This window comes from Chiroxiphia lanceolata, chromosome Z (genome assembly GCF_009829145.1).
Source record: "Chiroxiphia lanceolata isolate bChiLan1 chromosome Z, bChiLan1.pri, whole genome shotgun sequence".
Taxonomy (NCBI): domain Eukaryota; kingdom Metazoa; phylum Chordata; class Aves; order Passeriformes; family Pipridae; genus Chiroxiphia; species Chiroxiphia lanceolata.
The window spans coordinates 44125551-44145736 of NC_045671.1; the positions used below are offsets into that span (position 1 = coordinate 44125551).

General features: G+C 39.4%; 1 protein-coding gene and 1 long non-coding RNA gene across 4 annotated transcripts in view; one reads left to right on the top strand and one right to left on the bottom strand.

The window, feature by feature from the left end:
- The window catches only part of PLPPR1 (phospholipid phosphatase related 1), a 130343-nt gene that overhangs the window by 91256 nt on the left and 18901 nt on the right, over positions 1 to 20186 (bottom strand). The gene's annotated exons all lie outside the window — the stretch shown is intronic.
- LOC116780620 lies at positions 27 to 3218 on the top strand. Its single transcript, XR_004354540.1, has 3 exons — positions 27 to 242; positions 2082 to 2174; positions 3140 to 3218. It is a non-coding gene; the product is annotated as an uncharacterized LOC116780620 (long non-coding RNA).

Sequence of the window (20186 nt, forward strand, 5' to 3'; positions counted from 1 at the left end):
GGGGCCCCGCCGTGGGCCCGGGGGCGGCCCTGCGCCCAGCGGAGGTTCCAGCAGGCGGGGGTTGCCCCATGCCCATGGAGGAGGAAGTACTGACTAACAAACATGGTACTGCCATAACCAGTGGCAGGCCACAGGATTTGTATGAACTCTGTAAGGCCTTCAGTCTTGCCTGGCTGTGTCTTGGCCAGCATGAAGCTTTGATTTATCTTGCAGAGCAAGATCAGTCTGCTGTTACCCAGCAGGTAAAAGAAAAAATCCTGCTGCTACTCAGCAGGTAACAACCAAGTTACTGTTCCCTCCATCAGCTGGAGCTCAGATTTGTGCAGTTGTGTGGTGCAATGCCTATGAGTACAATATTTTTGGTATATTTCTGCAATTAAGAACCTTGACATGAAACTGTTTTATGTGAAACAAACTACCTACAAACCTACAATAAAACTGCAGCACAGATTAGAAAATAAACTCTTGGCTCTATGTAGAAGGTATATTTCCTATATCCTACATAAGCTGCATAGCGACAAAAGGAACCCATTATCTGATTAATTAACAATAAAAAAAATCCTATCAGTCTGAAATGGTTAGTCAGTTTTAACTGAATTACTAGGCACAGAATATTTCACTAAATTATGTGATAGAGTTTGGTAGTATCCAGGACCTTATAACATATTTTAACTTATTCTCACCTCAGTAATTTTGTCTTTGATTTGAATGTCGTTACTGATTTTTCTCCAAGTCATGAAACCTGATGATTATCCATAAATCAAAGTATTTTAGAATAACTTTAAAATGGGACTTTCAAGGACCCTTAGATAAGAAATTACAAACTACATATATGCATTCTAAAATCATGAGAGAGATACTCATAATTTAAAATATTTACTTGAAAACAATTCTTTTAATATAACACTCCTTGATTCATCTTTTCCTGTTTTTCTGAGCTCTTGGAAGGCGTATCTTCCTATGACAAAGCTTTTCACTGAAAGCACTGTGCATAGGACTAAAACAAAAAGCAAGAGAGACACAGATTATGTAGCCACTGGACACTGGGAGCAAAGGCTTTAAGACAAGCACGAAGTATAATTCTACAAACCCATTTTGTAAAAAACCTACTTATCAGCACAAGACGTTGCACAGATGGTCCTTGGAGGTTACAAGAAGAATGGAAATGCTTGCATTTCCTTCTGGATGGTAGTAGATCTCTGCTGGATCCAATGCAGGAAGGTTTTTTTTCAATGTATAATAGTGGCATCAGAAATGTTTTTATTGGAGGTCAGTTCCACTGACCAGCCCCACACGTAAGTGGGGCACTAGTGCAGGCATAGAAAAATGACTGTTTAACACCATTTTCACAAATGACATTTTGTTCTGAGACACTGCAGGATATGGGCTGACAAGAACAGGCTGTCTAACTGATTTAAAATCACTGGAGTGAAACATGATTGGTATGCTGTTTATCTCCATACGAATCAAATGCCTTTACTCTCTCACTCACATTTACTAAAATGGCATCTGACTAACAAAACCCGCTGTCCTCCAGGTAATATGATAATCACAAAGGTCAGGTGGAAGGAGAAATTTGGGGGGAGAGGGAATCTCAGTCCAGCTTGATATTATGGTACCACAGTAGAAAACACAAAATGAATTCTGTTATCCAGAAAATCTTATAAAATTATCCTTTATTTACACACAGACCAACAAACCTACGGTGTGAAGGAAAAATAATTTAGTTAAAATCAGTACAAATTTTAGAGAACAGATGCCTTTGTTTCACCTTCAGCTTGGATAAGCTTAATGTAATTTTAAAAGTGTTATATTCTAAGCCAAAAGAAAGAAAAAGCACATATAAATTACTGTGTCACTATCACAGTCTTCACTGGCCTATAGCACAGAGACTTCTCAGGCTGAAGACACTGATCTCTGTTCCTTGAGGCAATGCGGTAAATACTGCTATTGAAATAGTTATTTGCTTCCCACACTGGTAGTGAAAAAAAAAAAAGGTGACAGAAACCAACTAGTTGTCAATCTTAAACTTGCAGCAGCTACATTTTCTTTGCTTGTTTTGTTTTTTTTTGTCTTTTTAGGTGCAAGTACAGAATATGTTAAAGTGTAGGCTTGCACACTGAGACTGTGAAATGTCCTCTCCAGGGCCATGAAGACACTTTACCTAAAATTAGGTAAGGTAAAATAACAGAGAACATACTGCAATTACATAGAGCCATTAAAGTTAGGATAAATTTAACTCTGCAAAGGTATTCCTTTCAAAACCAGAACTTCTCAACAAAAAGCTGTTTGAATTTTAAAAATCCTTTCCACTACCCTGAGCTGACAGAGTGCATGTTTTGTGTGTCCTTGCCAGAGGAAAATGAGAGGAAAGAAGTCAGAGGTAAAAAGAACTCTACCCTCTGAAAGTAATTGTTTTCAAAACAGTCAATTTAATTTTCAACCTGAACATTTTGTAAATTTACTATGGCTATAAGCCTTTTTAATTAGCTTAAAAACACCAAAAAAACCCTGAAAGACTGAACAAGCTCTAACGTTCAAAATACAAAATTAAAGATATAACCATAGTTTTTCTCTCTCTTTTCGCTTTTCTCCCGCTTTCCCCTTGAGGGTTTAAGCATGTTACTTGTGGATCAATGGCATTTTTTCATCATGTCAAACAGCAATTTTTCCACATTTCCCTTAACCTCTTTCAGTTTAAATATTTAGGACGTCACAGGTTCTCAAAAACAAGCACAAGCTCAGTAAACCTTTAGTTGGGTTGGTGAATGTGCCTTCTGTTTATATTTAGCGTTATTATTTTATTATTTCTTAACACTTTGGTTCTAGGAAGCAGAGGGAGGGCTGTTAAAATAAAAACAAATAAACCCCAGTATCACTTTCTAAAAGGGCAAGTTGTTCTGTTTTTACTAATGGAGAGGTTCTTGTGGCTGGCATTTGCAAACCTATTGCCTTGCCTCAAAAGTCAGTGAACAAGACTGCTTTTTTCAGCTGTTGTACATCATGGCAAACACAGAAAACAACTCACCCTACCCCAAGCACAGTGTATTCCCCCTTGCTATTCCCTGACGAGTGAAATGGAAGCTATATACCTCTGGGAACAGGTTTTAATTTTTTGCTTGTTCTATTCCTGTTACAGGTCTCCTTGGAGAATTTGACTTGTTACTGGAAGTGAAATGCTTTATAAAAAATAAACAAAACCAAAACAAAGAAAAGAACTCTATGTATGCCACACACCCTGGTCTTTCTAAGTACTGTTTACATTGACATAAAGATCTCATGTATTCTTATTAACATTATTCCTGTCTCACTCAAAAACACACTTCCTCCCTGTTTCTCTCCCTGTTTCCATTACTTTCAACTCTCCATCCTTTCTTCTTTCCTTATTTTCTTCAGGTTGAACAAGCGAGGCACCAGCCTGCCCCACAGCAAGTCAGCTCCTATATTTTGCTAATAAAGAAAGAAACAACAAAAGCCCAGCCCCCTTTCCCCCCCACGCTCTTTGACAGAGGCATAAATTCAGGTGACTGCCACCTCTACCTCCCAGACATGGTTACTGATGAGCCAAAACCCCATGTCAGTCCTCAAGAGCTCAGGTTGTTCTCCTTATTTCTCAGTCCCTCAGTTATCAGTTTCAGATTTGAGAATGAAGGAGACTCGTATCTGTTACTCTCCTGTTTCAGAAAACACTCTCCAACATTTGAAACAGGTAACCCTTTGAAGCAGTTGCTACCCATTTCTGATGATGAACTGGCAGGAAACACATCTACATATTTGACAGCCTATCTATCCCAGAATTCTAATTTTGTTTAGGACCCAAAACTGAACAATATATTAGGCCTAATTCTACACTCAAAGCCAAATTACCCTCAGATTCAATAACAGCAAGCTTTGCATCCTTTTCCAACTTGAGGGTTTGTAGCAAGATAAAAGACATCCAAATGCATTTCTCATATGAATAACTATTCTGTTAAACATATCCCTTTTTTGGCATTATGCAGGTTTGTAATGCATGAAGGCATGGATCTGTCACCTTGAAGGCACATCCAAGTGGCAGTGAATATAAATTATTCCACTTAGCAAGGAACCCAAAATTCTCATTACACTGCAGCTTATAACAACTATGTCAGCAAGAGGGAACTGAACACCTTTTTAAAGAGTCAGTCTAGAGGGGTTTGTGCCTCCGCTGAAACCAGCCCGTCCCACAAGAAGAAACAAAACATGGACTTGCCAGTGAGCAAATACATCCTCAAATGTAGTATTTTAAAAACTGGAATGTGCAAACATTTAAAGCAAATATCTCACATATGATTCTTGTTTTCTGAAGTCATACTGTAAATCCCAGGGGTTTATTTAGCCAAGGTAGCATAAACCAAATACTGGGCCATGTGGTGTGAACAGACAGGCACTGAGGCAACATGAGGAGAACCTGCAGCAGCTTTAGCTCTGATCCTCAGTAAAAAACACAGCCTCCTTCAAGCTAAGATCCTTCACTGTTAGACCTTAGGCCAGATCAGACCTGTAATCAAAGAATAACATTTAAAATAGAACTTGGATAGAGAAAACTGAAAAAAACTTTCAGAAAAGTGAAACTAGAGCCTCCCCATCTTTCATTTTCTTGGATTTTCCTTATCATTATCATTAAATGCTCAAAGGAGAAGCATTTACATGCATGAAAGCTGGATTCTTTACACTCAGTGAACTTACAACTTATCTGATTTGTTCTCAGAGAGGCATAATATCTTTGATGAGCTGCCAACAATGAAGACTGTTTTAGCAGGAATAAAGTGGTAAGACTATTTAAAGTGGCAAGACAATTTAAGCTAACTGGAAAGTTACTTGAGGTTAGTATTATTTGTTCGGTCTCAGGAGTAACTGAAAGGGCAAAAAAGCAATTAGGAACAAAGAAACTAGAATATTAAGGTGTATTTTACAGCAGATTTCAGAAAATCAGTACAAAGTCTCACTTTAATGAACTATGCAACATCACATACTACTAAGCAATGGAAATGAGATTAAAGAAACTGTTGACAGACTCATAAAGCTTCAGTTTTGCTTTTAAGAACTGCTGCATACGGACAAGCTCTTATATAAGGCTTTGGATAATTTAAATGTTTGTTATTTCTGCTGTGTTTTCCTCCATGTCCCTATGCACAACTTCTGAATCAAGAAGTCCTTCAAACACAACAAGTCTTGATTATAAAAAGGCAGGGTGCTTTTTTTAAGTGTTTGCTATCACAATCAAGAATTAAAGAACAGTAATCCAAAATTCTTTTGGAGTGCCATTTCCAAATGTTGTTCATTTGCCTGTCATCAGCAATGGCAGGTTTTTTTCTACTGCTTTCTTTTCATTACCACATAATCATTTTTCAAACTTCACTCTGTGAATAGTAATGATTTCTGCAGCTATGTACTTAGTGCAAACATATTTGCCTGAAGCAGTTAGAAAGCAGAGACTGCATTCCCAAAGTGTCCTCAGACTTTGCTGCTCAATGTACATAGATGCAAAGTCTTACAATCTTGCAAAGTTTAAAACTTGCTCTCAATTTATGTTACCAATTTTTTCATGCATCGCATTGTTCACTGAAGAGAAAAGCACAAAATCTAACCCAAATCCTCTTGAAGTTGGCATTAAGACTTTACTTTTCAAAAGCTTTCAATTTATTAGGGAAATGAGAAAATCAGTCCATAAACTCTCTTTTTCTAAAATGGAAAAGAATTCCCTGGAGCAAATGAAGAGCCAAAGCAGAAGTAACTTACATCTCCAGGAGGGTCAATCTGCAAAACCACTCTGCCTCTCCAGGTGATTAGAAATTTGGCAAGGACCATCATGAATAACAATCCACTTCATAATTAAAAAGAAAAAAAAAGTGCTTGAGTAGATGCAGTGTTTCAGGTGAAATGTATCACTCCCATTTTTACAGACTTACAGGCTCTAGAGAAACATCAAATCACAGTGGTAATAAATACAATTCTTAATTTTTGAACAACATTTCCCATTAGGAGATGAGCAGCATGGGGAATAGGAACCAAGTCTTCCAGATCCCAATGTCCATCACTATGCTACCATGAAAATTAGACAAGAAAAAATAAGCCTATTTCTAAATGTATTTACCTTTTTTGTGGTTTGCTGACATAGTTGAAAGTGCAGCACACACTCCAGCAAATTAAGATGTGGATACTTCAGAAGTGGGAGCTTTAAAATGCCTTCAGAGCTCCAGGCATAGCACTCTGTTAAATTGCCACAATCTGCAAAGGTCCTACTGAAAAAGGATTATACAAAAGAAGGAGGGAAGAGGGGGAACACCCTACTTAATGCTCTGATCTAGAAAGGTTTGAGGAAGAGCATATTAGTTTTTGTACTGGCAGAGCTGTGGGATGGCCAACTAGACTGAACCTATCAGGATGTGTTACAGAAGCATAAAGGTTAGTAAATTTTCCAAAAAAGGAAAAATGTGAGAAAGAAAGATTTGAGAACAGGCTTTCGTGAAATTTTCCCAAATTTTTCATCTGTAATTTGGAAGCCTGACAATTCTTTTTTTGTGTGTGTGAAAAAAAAAGTTTACATATTGGGCAATTTTTGTCAAATAATTTTGAAAAAAAAGTCACTTGTCGACTTTTTGTTTAATCTGTTCCATCTTTATTGTGCATCCTTTCCTTAAATCACACCTCTCTAATAAGATAAAAAGTTAACAATGGAAAAAAACCAGCGACACCAAAAATCATACCAGACTGAATGTCCTTCCAGGTTTGTGCTTATTTCAGGAGAAATTACAAAGATTTTAAGCAAACTGAGATTTCTGGTGTACATTTATATAAGAATGAATAGCTGCCATTCCATCCCATGCCTTCTTATTGCTGATTTGCTTCTGATGTTTTAACTAAGCAGACATTAGTAAATAATAAAGATTTTGTACCTATTGCATTAGAAGACTGAAGATGTAAGATTGTCCATTCCAACGATTCACTGTCTGTAATTTCTAAGACTCAAGTTCAGATGTAGTTGTTATGCAACCAAACGACAACCAAAATGACAATTCTTTCAAGTAACTGCCTTCACTTATAGCCACACAGGGTCTACTGCCCTCCACTCCTAATTAGGATTCAGAAGGTGTAATAAGCAAGTTTATATTGGACAGGTGTGAGGAGAATTAAAGAGAGGAAAAGAGAAAAATAAATTTTGACTTCTGGCAGCTATGTTTGGAGTCAGCTCACCATCTTCGGCATCACTAGACACAGTAGATGCAGTAGAGTCCATCAATCTTTATTAATGTTTTCTGTAAAAATGAGAGCACCTGCATAATAGTAAATAATTACATTCCCATACCTGGTGACCGTCCGTCACCTTTTACTTTTTTAAGCCACTTCATTTTGAAAAGTCATATTATTGTTTCCAAGTGGAATTTCTGAACAACAGATCTATTCTTTTCTTTAGAACAAAAATTTTTTTCAGGTCTGAGACAGATGCTCACATTTTGAAAAGAATGCCATTGATTGTACAGGTCATTACACAACAGACATTTCCTGAGTCTGCTGAAATCTTTTGGGAAAATTGCTGTAACAACATGATTATATTCAGTACCACAATGATTCTTCCTCTTTAGAAAATACCTGCCAGCTGATAAGACTATTCTAGATCAAGGTATCAACCATATCCAGGGACATCCTAAAGTGCTTCTAGAAAGAACTGTGGAGCTTCCCACAAACGCTTCTTGCTAACAATGCAAGAAACCCAGAAGAAAGCATGGAAATGCTGTAATTACAGCTTCAGAATGCAATATTCTACAGAATAAACATTCTCCAGCTGGAAACCCACAGTCTTCAGTTTCATAGACGGCTCAAATATCAGGTGAAGGATGAGATTAAAGGCACATTACTTAGAATTAAATATAACCCCTTACCACCCTTCATCTGATAACATGGTACTGACCTCAAAAGATGGGATCCCATACGAAAATAAGCAGATTTAGCTATTAATTCTTATTAGCAATATTTAATATTTTCACACTGTTAGAGAGGTTAGGAAGATTGACATTTTGAAAATTTTAAGTTGCATTGAAAACATAAGGGTCTGAAAATATTATGAGTTACTATTTTGCTTTATACATTAATAATTCCAACTAAGAGCTGGCAGTCTGAGATGTCTATGTATTTTTACTCTGTCTATATTCGCTTTTGAGTTATTCAAGGAAGTTACTTCACACTGTGATATTCACATACAATATTTGTATTACAGCTTTGTTCCATACTGTGATTTCCTATTCTTTCTATACTAGAAGACTCCCTATCACAACTAAGGATTCCCCTTCCCTCTCTACAGCATAACAGAGGTAAAATGTCTAGGATTCTCTAATACCCATGCACAAGATCTAGAAAAAGAACTGGCAAAAGGATATTTTATATCCTGGCAAATGAGTAAACTTGTATTTTCATTCTGCATTTGAACCTGTGTATCTTTTCACGATGTAATTTTCTTAAATAGCCCATCTTCAGGTCCAGAAGTTCATGATCATGTTTCATTCAGGTATGTTTTTCTCCCTTGATCCCTAGTCAGAGGTGACCAACGACAAAATATATCATGATAAAAGATTTACCGATGCCAATGTACCCCATGAAATTTCTTTGATTTGATGGAACAGGGCTCTTAACAGCTCCACAGCAAGCATTTTTATTTCCACAAGCAGGGAGACAGTATCCTCTTCTCCTAAGAGGAGAGATGTCTTCTCCATACATGAAAGAAAAGCCAGTGGAATTTCCTAGGCATCACAGTATTCATGTTTTGCATGTTCCCTTACAATAGAAAGAACTGGTTAGTAACCTAGTTATTTAGAAACACAGCTCTACATTTGACAAAGAAAAAGGAATAATCCATCAGCTCTACGTGTTTGACACTTCATGAAGAGGCTTGTGAGCACATTTATTTCTCACCATGCCTTGTTACTGTACTCTGTTGTCTTAACTGTTCAGCATTCCATGGCAATAGTTGAACTGCCACATCTTGTGCAATACATTCAAATAAAAAACAACCAAACTAGAGAACAATATAATCAAGTATCTCACAAGACTTTCCCTTCTCCAGGTAGAGGTCAGTGCTCTCAAAATCAATGCTATGTATGTCTTCTAAAAGGCCTGCTCTTTCCACGCCTTGAGACACCAGACTGGGACACGGGAAAGCCAGTGCTGTTCCTAACCCTGGCCCTCCACTGACTTCAGGTAAATCAATTCACCTCTGTGCTTCATGACATTTTATTTTTCATTGTTCAGCATTTTTAATTCTAAAGAAACTTGTCTGAAGAATTCTGCAAGCTAGATACTACACTGTTATCCCTGAGATGAAAAGGAAAAACATGACAGCTACGCTACAACTACTCAGCTCACATAAAGCTGAGTGAGATGCAGCCAAGTGGTTGTGTGTGTTTTTGGCAAATTAAAACCAATCAAAATCATTTTCTTCACTGCAGACCTCTTAGAGAATGGTAAGATTACTTTTTTTCCCCCCAAGATATTTTGGTAGAAAACTTCACAGTGGTCAACAACATCACTGCAACACAAGGCTTCTTCTGACTCATTACTAGGGTTACACTGCTGCAAAAAAAACTACAGTAGAGAAAGCAAGTTCTTTGCAGTCCTGCCTGTGTGACTACTCCTATCGTCTGACACACTGGAGACAACCATCAAAGCCAAAAGCATGAAGAGAAACTCTTACTCTAGATGAAAAAATTCATACCATACCAGGAAGAAATACAGGGATGCAGCATATATTTACCATTGCTCCAGCCTCTAAACTGCAGTCAGATTTTTTTTGTCTTTTTTTTTTTTTAAATACCCCAACTCCCTTTCTGCCAAAATGGCAGAAAAACTCTGTCAAGTTCAGCTTCTGGGAGGTAAAAACCCCACACCTCCAAAAATACCAACCAACTTAAAAGAAAACCCCACCCTACACAGATACTCCGTCTTTCCCTGGTCCAAAATAAGTCCACCTCTCTATTCAGATCAGGAACTTGTTTGTCCAGGTCATGGAACAGTACCATTTTCTGTATGTTTCTCCTCAGTTACATGGCCAGAACTCTTCTCGCTCCTTTTAGTAGTTCAAACTCCTAAAGGCAAGTGACAGTGCATGACAGGTTACGTCCCCAAGGACTGTATTATTGTAAATACTTAAATCTAAGCAGATAGTGGCCAGATGGGGAATCCTGATGAAACCACTTATTCAGTAAGGTACTGCCAAAAGTGACACAGAGTCATAATATCAACTCATTTCCTTAAATTGCTTGGGTTTAATTTTCTCATAGATGACTTCCCATGTATCCAAACAAAACCGAGTTCCTTTATGCTCTGTGAAAGTTCTATCGCTGTATTCTCCCTCAAATAAAGGAAAACAGATCTTTGCAAAGCATGCAATGGACAAGGACTGTATACTCACATTAACAGTTATTTTACAACCAGACAAAAGAATTCAGATTAACTGTGAGCAACAACTGCAGTACTGAAGCTAGAGAATGTAGCTTCTTACAAAGTGCATGCAGATCATGCTTTATGCAGGTCCATTTTTAAAAGTCAGCAACTTTCCGCATTGTGAAAAAGAAGCAATGCTGTAATTGGTGAAGAATGTAAAGCCCCATCTAGCTAAAAGCAAAAAGGAAACCATGTCGCCCCTAAGCTATTGTATCGCCAGTGAACTGCTGATATTTAATCAGTGTATCCCAGCCTGTCCTGTTCCAGATCATGGCCCTATTAAGCCACCCGTTAGTTCACTGGTGTTACATATGGGTTTTTTTCGTTCTACACAGACCCATTAGCAATAATAGATCTATTTTTGGTTTCCCATTAAGGCATTTTAAAGACAGTCTGCAATAAGCTTATCATCTGGAAATGTTTTTGTACTATTTAATATCACGATCTGTAGTACTATATTCAAATAACAACACATTAAATTTCATTTGGCATGTGGGAAAATAAAATTAAAGAATGAGTTTTGATGCATAAAAAGGATAAATAGATAGGATTCTACTTCATCATACTGAATAATTGCATCCTGGCACAGTGCCCACATCATATTCATTAGGAAGAGACTACTGTGTACAGCACACTGCCAAAGCCTAGCTTTCTCAGACAATGGCTAGATGCCTCTAGATGACAACCAGAAGTCTTACAGATTTGCTTGCTACTGCTGCACTATAGGTTTCTGGAAATTTGTTGATCTGCAATTCATCATTACAGTTCATTAACAAAGACCATAAATAGAAAAGCGGCTCATTACACCTGCACTGTTCAAGTGTCCACGTTGCACTGACTGCTCTCCCTACACCTCCCAACTTACAGTGTGTGTTCCCCTCCAGGGCTGCTCCTCAGCCTGGTGTAAGGACTTAAGAAGGCTGTCATCATTGTTTTCATCATAAGGAAACACAGGGTTGTTCCCATCATCCTGCTGCTGTGAGGCTGGGCCATCTGTGCAGCTTAAAAAGAATTTACACTTAGCAGATCTCTATCTTCTGCTGTGTTTTTGCTCTGGGAATATGCTTTACTTCAGGCATTGCCTAAACTGCTCTGTTCTGGTCTACAAGAAGCACTCTCAATACCCTACATTCTAGTTTGTTAATAAAAAAAATTAATAGCACAGGCACCTAATCCACACACCATAAAAGAAAAGGATTCAGTTCCTGGCCATGAAAGCCACACTGTCAGTTCTGCAGCAGATGCCACTGTTGGCAGCATTTCCTTGCCCAGCAGAGTCCAAAGAGAATATAAAATCAAATCCGTCATTTCCAAAATGCAAAATGTTTTGCTTTCTCACAACAGCTATTCTGCTGCACGTTATCCTCCTTCCATCACACCGCAGATTCACTCCATCATATTCTACCCAACTGTCAGGTAAGTACCATTCACAAGAGCCAGCCTGCCTATGGCCAAATGAAACATAAAGAATTTATAACCTGCCCAGGGATATCGCATTAGAATATGCTTCCAACCAAACCTGTGGGATAAGATTCTCAAATGAATGTAACATAACCTACATGTCTTCAAATGAAGGTAACATAATCTTCATGGATTTTTTTTCTTATTGAAGTGAAACTTGAAAGACTAAGTTAACCATACATAACTATAAAAAAATCCTCTTTTGGGATTTGCTGTGGCAGAGGTGAGGACACATCTATGAATGATTAATTTTTTAACAGACCTTGGAGAGGTTTCTTGTCCAAGGCCTCTCCTGAGAGGGAGCAGGCAGAGGTGATCTCTTCCCCAGATGTTTCATTTCCAAAGGGAAGATGAAAAATCCTATTTCAGTCTAGTACCATAAACCTAGCCTCCCTCTGCTTGATCACAAGTAATTTCTCCTTCAGGAAGGTCCACAAAGCATGTAGCCTTTTCCTTGCTTTTTAATGATGCTCAAGAACTTTTTTACTGTGATTGCTCCTTCTGAAGAATAGCAAGACAAGCATTCTTGAAAATTATTTGTCCAGCCAGCTTGGACAAAATGAAGTCTTAAAGTCAATACAGACACAAAGAAGATCAGAACTGTTAATTCATATTACAGAAACTGCAAATACAAAAGCATGAGGCCTATGTCAGCTGAAAATCCCACTCTGTCTTGGCTAATCTAGTTACTTGCCTGAAAAATATTTAAACCACAAGTGCAACCTTATACTAGTTCGTCTGCATTTCTTCCATGACAGATAGTAAGACAATCTTCTTTATTATTAAAAAATCAGGAAGAGACCCAAAAGAGGTATAACTCTCTACAGAGCTAGAAGACTTCGATTCTGTAACAGAGATGCTCCTTTAACAGAGATTTTCAAGTTCAGAAGATTGTCCACCTTAAAGAAGTCTTTATGTGACAAACCTGAACAAGAAGAACACACTCCTCCTATTGTAAGGCAAAGCAAAAAGTCAAGATTTCACCGGTCTAAACCACAGAAATTAAACAGACGTTTGCATTACTTTGCTTTTCTTTGGATGGGACCTGAACTCAAAATGGAACCGATTACAGTCCATTACTGTTGTGACACTAAGCAAGACTGCCAGATCTGGTACTGGGCTTTTTACAGGCAGCCTAGGATGAGGAAATGTCTACACCTAGCCATAGCAAGATTGCTATTCAAAACACCCACTAAAATAAGTTATACCTGGATCTCTTAGCACATATACTGAAGTTTGATGCTCTGTTTGGTTCTGTTTAGAACAATCTTCAATATGTTTTAATGCTTACTGAAAGTGAAAAAAAAGAATTTATTAAAGATAACAAAGATTTTTTAAAATTTTTTGGGGGAAGAGCAGACTGATATTAAATCCGTTTTTTTAGTAATGGCTTTTTTATGGAGGATTTGAAAGTAGTGTGATGTCTAAGTAAAAGCAGTGCAATGGGAGTACTCTGGTCTACACATAATGTATAAGGACTTGTAACTTTCTGAAAGCCAGAAACAACTCTTCCGCATGGAAACAGAATTAGAAAGGAAAAAGACTAATACTCTAATGAAGAACATGTCGAACTACTACTAATGATCAGACTAAAACAGTTATTTACCATCTTGTAACCACAGTAACACTTGTTCCTAACCTAGCCTTATGCATTACTTCTTCCCATTAGGGGAAAAAAACCCAACCAAACAAACAACAAAACCAGACCACTACGAGACTGAGCTTCTAACTAATGGCAGCTGACTGTTTTCACCTTCTCAAACAGATGCAAAAGCTTCTCCACATGCAGCCAAGCTTTCTTTTAAAAACAGAGGTGTAGAGACAGGTGCCCAACTTGGCATTTGACAGCAAGCAAAGTCTGGAGATAAAGAGTGACCCACTTAAAGCATGTTCCACTTTATATCTTAGAAGACACCACCCCAGTTCGACAGCAGGGCATCTGTTTTGAATTTTGAAATTGCTTTACTGTTTGCTCAGCTGGGTAATGAGATGAAAGGGATCAGAGAGCTGTGACTGAGACCAGAATAAGTTACTATTTTCCAGCAGCTTAAGAAGACAGCAATGCCCTACTGCTATTCCCTTACATAATCACTGCAATTTACAGTAGTTCTACCCTATTTTGTCTCTCAGTGAAAACGTTTCTATGACCACTGTGTTTAAAAGGGGTTTGCTCGGTGATGTTTAACAGTACCATTTGAACTGTCTTGATCAAAAAAGTACATTATTGTCATCAGCTGTCAACTTCATACTTTTTCTGGAAACTTTCACTTTGATAGAGGCTGTTAGCAGATTTGTGTGCGCAAGTGCAAGCTGAAACTCAGTATTTCAAAGGATTACAAATTAGAGCATGACAGCAGGCTTGTAGGTGACTATACAGACAGGCACCTGGCAGAAAACCCACACCCCTCACCAGGATTACAGACTGCTGCTACTTCCACCTGGAGACACTGCCTGTAATTGACATTGCAAAAGGACACACTGCAACATCACTGAAGGATAAATAGAAGAGATAGCAGAGCCTGCATTTAGTCATGCATCACTGTGCAAACCAAGATCTATTCACGGGCCTCCTGCGTGTGAGAGGAGCCCCATCCTCACAGTGTCCACCTCTCCAGCACAGGTAAGAACCAGAGCAGTGTCAGATCCAGAGGGGGAAAAATCAACTGCTCTATGTAAGCATGTCTTTAAAAAGTCATTGCTTGCTTTGTTGCAAACCTATGAAAAGGTAAAATCTGTGTTTCAAGTCTCTTTTTATTGGAGGGAAGGAGGGAGGAAGGAAGGAAGGAAAGGAAGGGAGAGAGGAAGGAAGGAAGGAAGGAAGGAAGGAAGGAGGGAAGGAGGGAAGGAAGGAAGGAAGATTTCACTGAGGGAGATACTTCTAGTCAATATGTCCAGCCAGTTTCTGAGCGTGGCCTCATTACCAAAGTAATCTGGGAATGCTGCCTATGATCATGAACTGTTTGGGAAAGGGGACCATGTTTTGCCTCCATAGCCCCAGCATTCACAGAATCCTTAAGCGCTTCTGAAAAAGACTTTCACATAAATCAGTAAAGACAGGTTTCAGAACAGCCACTCCTCTGGGCCCTGCATAACAACTCAGCAGTTTTTTTCTTCATTGAGATTATTTTTTTCCTAGTGCTAAAGAAAATGTGAAATCAGATTTTTACAGTATTCCAACAGAGCCCCTAAGAATGAAAGAGATGTTTATTCAGAAAGAGAAAAGTGCTCCCTTGGCAGAGTTTTGTGGTGGGTTAACACCTCCTTCCTGACTCAGCCCCCCCCCCCCTTCCCCAAGGGGCTGGAAGTGGTCAGAACATGGTAACTCCTCTCTGCCCCAGTGGTGGGCTCTCCCTCCAGGCTGCAGCACCCGTCAGGAAAACTGTCCCAGACAGGAGTCTCTGCCACCATACGTGCTCCCAGGACTGCTCAGTGCTCCCTGCCCTTCCGTGCTCTTCCCTCTCCTGCCCCTCACCCCTTTATTCCCTCACTTCTCTGCTCCTTCAGCAATATCCCCTTTTGTTCCATATGTTTTGGTAACATATGGCTGGGGACTTGGCTTGTCATGGCCAGCTCCAGACAGCTACAAGGAGCCTCTGTCAGGCCTGGAGCTCGCAGGAGCTGTCTGGCAGCAGGCTCGATCAGCCTTGGGCACCCCCCCATAGAGACATGGACATTGCTCATCCTCCAGCAGAGATTCTGAAACTGAGCCAAGATGGACACAGATTTATTTGGATATTACAAAGGATGTGACTGAGTGGGAGAGGGGAAGGGAGAAAATCAAGCTGACTGTTGCAAGACCTGTTTGCAAGAGATATTGTTGTATCTGTGTCATATCTGTTGGCATATCTGTGTAACCATGCAGCTCTGTGCACCCAGCTCAGACCCCAGCAGGAATGGAGGAACAAGCATTCCCAATCTACTCACCCCCTGGCCTTAGATGCTTAGGGCACTGATTCATGGCTTTCCTCCCTGCCAGGACTTGCAGCTAGCACCCCCCTCAATGCCATATGGTACCCGCCCCAGCCAGCTCACCCTTCTCCCATTACCCATCCGCTGGTCCCAGGAAATCTTTCCCAAAGCTGGAGACAGAACAGGTTGACAACCTCCTTGCTCTTTTCAGCTCAGCAAGATGGAAGAAATCAAACTACCTTTGCATAAGGAGCAACGAATGACGTCTCCAAGGCATAGGGATAGTGATAATTTTCTTTCCATTGAGGCTGATGACACAACACACAGAGCTTCAGCCATTTTCAACAAAAAAAGATAACTAAAAAGTTATGTCTCCGTAGTTAAAGAAGAGACATTTCCTTGCGCAACTGCATCGCTGTTGGATTTGACATAAGTGATGCCAGTGTGAGCAGACAGGTAAACAGGAGCTGCTGATTTGCAGAAGTAGAACTGGCCAAAAGGCAGCTACTCTGCCTGACCTGTACCCACAGAGGCTTGTGATGTCTGTGCCGCCCTAATGAGAACCGCAAAGGAGCCTGGAAGTTTTGCTTTTGACCTCAATCATTGACTTCAAGGGAATCGGGGTCTCCTATTCAGAATTCACACTGCAACAGGCTACTGCCTTACCGTCTAACAAGCACTTAACTGAAAAGTCAAAGAATGGATTATAATACACTGTGGCTTTATTTACAAGAGACTCTTTTCTAGTATTAAAGACAAGATGATTTTCAATATAAGCAAATGGAGCACCTAAACTGGTCCCAATAGTAAGAGTAAACAGCATGAGTCAATTCGGGTTGACCTGAAGAACTCTTCATTCAAAACAAATCCAATTTTCAGCCACACACAGGGATAATTACTATAAATAAAATGTCGCTCATTGTTAAATGTCAAAGAAAAGACAGTTGAAAAGAAGGTGATAGCACTGTCCTTGATTTTGCTAGGAAGGTTATAATTCAAAAAACCCACATTTTTTTGATGCAACCATTTGAGTCCAGACTATCGCAAAGTTTAAAGTAAGGATGTGTTCAAACGGTTTATTAAAACTTATTATATCATTAGAATCAAAATATGCTATACTCCAAACACCAGAATATTCTATGCTATTATTTAACTGCGCATACCTTTCCTCAGAGGTTTTCCTTTTGATAATCCTGTGCTGGCTATTGCATTTATGATGCAAGGATTTCAGATCACTGTCTGAGTGCTTGGATCATTCCCTTATGGAATGGTTAAGAACCAGTCTAATATGGCAGTGACAATGGATCCCTACTGTGACAATACTTCTGTTTATAGGATTTTCTACAGCACTAGGCTTAAAGTCTTCTTTTACTGGCATCCATACAAACTGTTGCTAAAAAAGTCAGTTGCTAAGCGAGGAAGTTTGGGACAAGGCTGGATGCTTCAGAAAAGCCTGACCACAAAGCTCCGTGAGCCTACTCAAGTGATTGTGCTTTGAGTAGCAACACATACCCAAAGCACTGTTTGCCACAGTGTTGTTCCATAAAATAATGCCTCCAAAACCACAGGCACACTTCTCCACACCCGTGGCCATGAGACTTGCACCAAACAGATTTCCTAAACAGATTTCAGCTCTCATTGTTTTATTTGCTTTTAACATGCCTGATTTATAGCCTGTCAGACAGACTAATGTTTGAATATGAGACCAGAAAATTTTTTTGTTACCTTGTTACTATTGCAAATGCAAACCAGAAAATGGTTGGAGATAAGAACAGAACAACCAGTGCTCCATTCCAGGGATTTGGTCTTCATCTGTAAATCAGTCTGGCCACAAATTGTTTTGGATTTGTTTACGAGGAGGTCACATCAGAGGTGATTTCATACTCCCACTTGTGACACAGGGAACAGGTTTTTTATTATCTGAGACCAAAGTGAGGACACCAATTACACCTACATTGTAATACAAACACAAACCATCAGAAAACGATATGTGCAAACTCATCAAAATTGTTTCTCTGACAAGTCCATTAGGGATCACTGCACCTAAGAAGAGTTCACCCAGATAGGGAGCCTCACAACCCTATAATGGACTTCTTAAGTGTCCTTGCCCTCCCTGGACAGTGCTGTCCTGTCCTTCCTTCCCTGCCCAGCAGTGGGGAACAGCACGCCCTCTGACACAAGACCAAAGATGTCCTGCTCATCCTACTGTGCCACCATGCAGCCACCACACAAAACCACACTCCTCTCTCATCCCTGAATTTGCAGGCACAGTTGCTCCTCTTATCCTAGATTCAAGCTACAATCACAAACAGGTTCTTACCCAACATGTCAACCATTTACAACCTGCCTCTTCTGCCACTGGAAATGTTAGTGGCTGTTGATCTCACGCTTATAGCTCTCTAACAGCAAGAAAACATAAATCTCTTTCAGCAGGAGGTCCTTGCTTCATCTCCAGGGCTAAAACCCTCAGCTGACAGCCTTCCTTCCCTGTCTGCAGCAAGCAAACCCTCTGGTGAAGGACAAAACATTAAGTCCACATCCTCATTGGTATTTCTTAACACAGAGGAAAAGGCTTCCCACAGAACCTTTTGGTTGTGATTAATGCTGTGAAAGACATTGGTAAGCAAAGCTTGGCTGGGCAAAAAAAGCACAGAACATTCTTCATGGATGTCACCTCCAATTAAAAGATAAATCTGCTTCAGCTACTTCCATATCTCTCCTTGCTCATATGGCTCTCTAGGGAATTAAAGCCTAGTAAGTATATGCTTTCTTTTCTCTTCTGTACACAGAAATTAAATCCAACTTGGAATTCCTTGGACTGAAATGGTTGGCGGTGAAAGAATGTTATAAAGAAATACTGTGTATGTGCCATTCCAAGGCAGCATTGTACCCTTTCCTGGAAACCTTGCTGTGTTACATGGTTGTAGTCTGGCTGAGAACTCTGGACCACAAAGAAAATGAGTCCAGTTCTAGATGGAAACTTTTTTTCAGGTGGTCACCTTTTAAACAACAGCATCCTGTCTAAAGAAAGCATAACATTTATCTTCCAAACAGCTGTTACTCAAAAAAATAATTTTTAAACCAGAAATGCCAACTTTGTATTTCTGAATAGTTCAGAATACTCATCACTGTTCATTTAAAAAACTTGCACATAGCATTTAATGGCAGAGCAAGTGAGTTTTGCACATGTGGTTTCTGGCAGCACAAAGCAGAGGGACAAGAAGGAAGAGTAAGACAGAATAGTAGCACCAACAAAAGCGAAGTCCTTGGGAGATCAGCCAGCAGAAGCAGTTATATTTTATCTGCATCTTGTGTAGGGGATGGACAGCCGTTTGATACCATACAAAAAAAAAAATCATCAAGCAGGAGAAAATCCAACTTACAACACAAGCTTTCAGTCTGTGCATGTATCCATGAGGGAACAATGACACTTTTAACTTTACCTTCTGCCACCTGAGATGCAACTACCTTGCAATTCCACATGCCCCACACTCTTAAAAAAGTCTGGCTTCTTTTTAAAAGTCATGTGCTACTATTAGGAAGGTGAAATTAAGTAAATTCTCTAGCAGTTAGGGGGACAGTGGACAGTAACAGAAATCCTAGGGAAACAAAAGCCAAAGGAAACCCACCCGAGAGAAAAAGACTGTTCAAACTCTTTAAGCTCGTACTGCAAAATCCATCAGCTATAAGCTGCAAAATCTAGCAGCTAGCAAGTCTAGCCTGATAAAAACAATAACTGCATCTTCCTTATTGTTAGTAGGGTATGAAGACTTCCTCCCTTCTGTATGTCCTTATGATTGCTTGCAAGCTCAGGCAGTGGTAGCAACTCCTTTTTTCAGAGGTCAAAACCTATGAAGGCAGCTCTCAGCTATCATCAAAGGACTGGGACATGCACAACTTAGCAAGGTCAGAGGCAGAGTTTTCATCACCACATCAATTTTTCCTTCCCCCAGCCACAAACAGATTACTATTACCAGATTACCTGAGACCTTTCTCTTCAACCATGCCAAGTATGAAGGAGGGGAAAGGGGAGCACTACAAGGAGCAATTTTCTGCTTAACCAGCCTCTGTATAGCATCACAAGCCTTTCTGGACACAACTGGAACAAGAAACACAGCTGAGGCTACCTCTACACTATGCAAGTCACCAGAGTTTGTAGCCTTCTCTTTTTATATACCTCAATTTTTTTGCAACTGAGAATACAGTCCTAAAGAGTTTCTTAGAAAAGGTTTTAGATAGAAAAAGAAAAAAATACAAAAAGTTAAAAAAAGTAACAGCAGGTAAAAAAGCACCTGGTTTATATATACTTTTACATTTGGTTTTGATAAAGCCATGCAGACAAGACTTAAGAGAGTATGTAT